We start from the raw sequence: 5,488 nt of genomic DNA, 5'->3' as shown, positions 1-5,488 counted from the left end.
TTAGCTATAGTCAACAAACTTATATGTTTCATTTCATTTTCACTCAACAAGTTATTTCTCTTAAATAACGTTTTTTGACTTGGGTGTTGTTTGATTTGTATATATATTTGATAACTCCAGATAACTTCTAGAAATAATCTTTTATAATTAATAATTATATTTTGGACATTGATAATGCTTCACATAATCTCAACCTTTGAAATTTTTAAACTGTCTTATAAGATACAGTATAATCCATCTTGATGAACTTATGCCTTGTTGGGTAGCATGGCATTGTCTTAGGTTGGGTATAAAGTTCTACAATAATTATACCAGATTTTTGACAATGCTGTTCAAGTATCATTACTTGTGCTAGGTAGCTTTTGTCAGTTGAGACAAGCTAGAATTACCTGAAATGAGGAACCTCAACTGAGACAATGCCATCAAATTGCCTGGAGGCAAGTTTATAGGCAATTTCTTGATTAATGATCAATCTGTGGGTGTGGCTCGCTGTGGGTGTGGCTCGCTGTGGGTGTGGCTCGCTGTGGGCTACTCATTCCAGGCAGTCCTAGGAAATATAATAGAAAAAGACAGAGAAAACCATAGGGAGCAAGTCAGTCAGCAGCGTTTGTCCCTGGTCACTTTTCTCCTTCAGTTCCTGTCTCCAGGTTCCTGCTTGAGTTCTGGCCCTGATATCTCTCAGTGATGGACTCTGATGTGAAAATGTGTAAGACAAATAAACCCTTCCATCCAGGTTACTTTTTGTCCCCCGCTCCTTTAAATGATATCAATAGAAAGTACACTGAGTTATTACTCCTTTCATTTCTAATTTTTTAACCACCAGTTATTTTAATGAACATTTAGTATTATTTGGTCCACTTGATGGATTGACTTTTTCATTACTGTGAAATATCCTTTATTAGTCCTGGTTCTATTTGGAATTCTTTACTCTTTTTTACTAGATAGTAACAGTGCCAGCGCCACCATCCTTGTAGCTAGTGCTCACCCGGCAAATATTTCTCATCCCTCTCTTTTCAGCTATAGTGTATTCCTTGTAGATAGCAAGTATTTGGTTCATGCTCTTACAGCTAGCCCAATAATCCCTTCCTACTAACTGTATATTTTAATCGTTTACATTTAATGTAATCATCAATGTGGTTGAGTTAAAATATATATCTTGCTATAATTTCCTATCTTGTTTCTCATTTTTCATTTTCTTTATTTCTTCCTTTGCTGTTTTGGGGATCCATTTTATTTTCAATTGTCTTATTTTACTTTATCTCCATTTTATTATCTTTATTTGTTGTTCTAGAGTTTCAAGTATGCACTTTTAGCTCACTATACCCTCCCTTTAAATAATATTATCCACTAAATATATGAGATATATATATATATATGTATATATATATATAGACAGCTGTTACCATCCCTCAAAGAAAGTAACCCATTTTACCTCTATGTAGTGAGCTTGTTTATTTGTGTATATGCTTAGACAACTTTTGTTTTCACTGGTTGCAATCAATTGGTCAGTTAATGGTAATATCCATGTTGTGCTGCCAGATAAGACAGACACATTGCCAGTAAGAAAGGCTTACATCTTTACTTGAGAGACTCTAAGAAACAAGAACCCTGTGGATACTCTTCTTGTTTATTTATTTTTTTTATTTTTAGTATTGCCTACCCCAAGATTACATATTACACCCTGTGGTTATGTAAGATGACTAAAGCAGGCAATAAGGCAAAGTCAGCATTAGAATCCAGGTCTTACAGACAGTCAATGATTTGAATATTTAATATTTTCTGTTTGTACGTGTGTGTGATTTTCCTATGTATGTTTAAAAGAATGAACACATGGCTTTTCAAAATGGATGTTAACATTTTAAAAATCAACCCATATGGTTTTAAAAACAGAAACACACCCAGTGAAAGAAACAAAAGTTATATAAATCTCATTTGTCCAAAATAACTACTTAATATTTTCTTGTATTCCTTATTTTTTCCAGTAAATTGTCCCTTTTAAAGATTTATTTTTATTTTATGCATACTGGAGTTACAGAGAGTTGTGAGCTGCCATTGGGGTGCTGGGAACAGAACCTAGGTCCTCTTCAAGAGCAGCAAGTGCTTTTAACCACTGAGCCCTGACTCTGGGTCCCTCAATTCTCTTTTGTACAGTTTTTTAAAAAATATTTATTTATTTTTTAGCTGTCTTCAGACACACCGGATCCCATTACAGATGGCTGTGAACCACCATGTGGTTGCTGGGAATTGAACTCAGGACCTCTGAAAGAGCAGTCGGTGCTCTTAACCACTGAGCCATCTCTCCAGCCCTCTTTTGTACAGTTTAAGCTTATAATATACAACATTTTAAAGTATGGCCTACAAAAGTTTGTACGGATGGCAAAAGAATGGCCTGGTGGCAAGTGTTTGTCATTCAAATTATGGACAGGTTTTAGAGAGGCAGACAGTAGTCACTCAGCCTCCCTGTCCACTCATAAGGCCATCAAAACCCATGCAAGTCTTAAAGCCTGTGCTCTTTCTGCTATGGTTACATCGTTTGTGTTTTGTATTCCAGTGGCTTTCTATCACTTATGTAACAAACAAGCATTCAGCCACAGTCTTCAGAGAGAGGAAGAATAACGGCTAAGACTGACTAATTTTTTTTTGTGTGTGTATTGCAACGGGAAATATATGTTTGAAACATTTTGCATATTTTTTGCTTTATGTAAAAACAGATTAACAGGAAAATAAGGCATTATTGATAATGGCTCAAGGAGATTCTAGTTGGTAAAGCAGGGTTGATCTTGAATGATTAAACTTCCAGAGAGTTTATTATCAGACTCCAAAGGGAAACTTTAGTTGTGCATGCAGTAGCAGACGGTTTCAACAGTTTCTGGGGGAGCACCGACAGAAGTTTATACATGTTGCTGAAGGCAAGAGCAGAAGTGAGCTGCAGTGGAATGTCACATATGTTCTGACAGTTTCCTCTTGATTAGACAGTTATGACAACGAATGAAATCATGTCAGAAACTTACAGCACCTTGTTGATCAGAATCCTTCTTTGAAAGCTATCTGTGAGAGCCCTCAGGCATTGAACCTCACAATACAATGTTATTAACCTCCTTTAAAGGTATTTTATTGATTAAACATTAAATTATACTTAATCATAGATTTCACATTTTACTGCCCCAATATCTTTTTATAAATACTTAGGATTTTCTTTTCTTCTTTTCTTCTTTCTTTTTTCCTTCTTCTTCCTCTCTCTCTCTCTCTCTCTCTCTCCCCTCTCTCTCTTTCTCTTCTCTTCTTTTTTTCTTCTTTTCTTTCTTCTGAGACAGGGTCTCAAGCAGTGTGTGCTTGCCTCAAACTCTATGTTGCCAAGATGGCATTGAAATCTGCTCCTCTTGCCTCACCTCCCAAATTGTAGTGGGACCACAGATGAGCGCCACCCTGTCTGGTTAAATATTAATATAACCGCATTTTCCTTTTTTTCTTAAGAGGTTTCTTCAACATTTCTAGCAGTTCTGTTCATACTAAATTATCATAGTTTATATGTGCATGTTTGAAAGTATTTTATTATACTTTCATTTCTGAAAGATTTAAGAATTCTAGGTTCAGCCGGGTGTGGTAGTGTACACCTTTATTCCCAGCATTGGGGTGGCAGTGGCAGTGGCAGTGGCAGTTGGATCTCTAAGTTCAAGACCAGCCTGATCTACAGAGTGAGTTCCAGGACAGCCAGGGCCACACAGAGAAATGCTGTCTCCAAAACCCAAAAACTAAACCAAACCAAGCAAATAAACAAACAAAAAGGATTCTAGGTTTATTGTTAACATTTTCAAGTCTTAACATGTGCTTTCTTTTTAGCTGGATGGCTTCATGAAAAGCCTGATGTAATTTCTATCTTTGTTTACATGTATGTAATGTGTGTATGTATGTATGTATCTATGTATGTGTGTGTGTTTTCTCTGGTGGATGTTAGGTGTTCTACCGGATTTCAGCAACTTTACTATAATGTAATTCTTAAATCTGTTGCTAGATTCCAAAGATATATGAGAGAGAATGCTAACAAGCCTTGGTGTGGTTACACATTTCCCTGATTTGACGTTTTATTGAACTTGAACTGCAGGTTGACACTTTTCTTCTATTTGGAACTCTTTCAGTTAATGCTACAGAAGCTCCGGCTCCCTGTGGCACGGAGAGGACTAACTCATCCTTACTGTTATGAGACTGCGCACTCCTGGGGAATAAGGTCTTTCTATCGTTGCTCGTCACAGCTGGGGTCGACTTCCGTTCTCGTGGAAGCTCTGGGAACTGGTTCGCTGCCCCTTTGAGATGCTTCCTTTCTGCAGTTAGTTTCCAGTTAGTTTTTTCTCAAGCAGGTACAATTCAGTACTTCTCCCAACAGTCAGGAAAGACCCCTCAGTTGATATCTGGAGTTCTACCCTTCCGGCGTTCTGCTCTTGGCTGCCATGGGCTACCAAATTCTGATATCTGCCCTTCGCTGCCATGGACTACCAAATACTGGTATCTGTCTTTTCAAGTCAGCGTATTTCTTGAGCTGGGGCCTGGAAACTATGACAATACATTAGGTGGGGGCATCTGAATGACTCTGTTTGTTTGGTTTTCTTACCTTACAGATCACTGCCTTACGCTGTTGTCCAATGTCTAAAGATTGTCCCACCTGTCCTGTCAGATTTTCCATTTGTACATGAAAGGGGGAAGAAATCCAGCCCCTGCTACTCCGTCTCGGCAATAACAACTGTTCTTACCTGGAAAGACTTTTAAAACTGAGCCGAATTCATCTCACGTTCAGAAATTCAGTATTAGCCAGGTCTGGTGTGGAATAACTAAGTACTTGGGTGACCGTGACACACAGCTATTACTGGATACTATATCTTGATATGTTAGGTGGTCTTGCTTATGTATTTTCTATTTCAATGGAGGGTCACATGCTTACATTTTTTTTTTAAATGGGAAGTGGGAAGGAAGTGGCAGAGGGGTCAGATGGCCCTGTCAGTACCCGTGACTCTTGGAGAACATCTAGACATCACTCCACCATCTGGAGTTTGGTTCTGAATACAAAAGGAAGCTCTAGGTCACAAAGACACCAACGAGAATTGTGTCTTTCCGGGAGAGTTTAGGAGATGGGGACACAAATTCCCAAAGGTAAAGAATGAGTGAGTTGACCCAAGATGCCACCACTTGTTGTCTCAACTCATCTGCCAAATTCTGGAGCTGCACAAGAAGGTGGCTAAGAAGCCAGGTAGAGGGGCTAGAGAGAAGGCTCAGGGGCTAAGAGTTGCTGTTTGGTTTATAAAGCCTGGGTGCGGTTTATTTCCCAGAACCCGTGTCGTGCTGCTTACATCCACCTGTAACCCCAGCTGCAGAGGATCCAATACCTTCTTCTGATCTTCATCCACACACATGGATGCCTACACACACACACACACACACACACACACGCACACACACGCACACACACGCACACACACGCACACACACGCACACACAC

This window comes from Grammomys surdaster, unplaced genomic scaffold (assembly GCF_004785775.1).
Source record: "Grammomys surdaster isolate TR1022 unplaced genomic scaffold, NIH_TR_1.0 919, whole genome shotgun sequence".
In the NCBI taxonomy this organism is placed as follows: domain Eukaryota; kingdom Metazoa; phylum Chordata; class Mammalia; order Rodentia; family Muridae; genus Grammomys; species Grammomys surdaster.
This window is presented reverse-complemented; position numbering follows the sequence as displayed.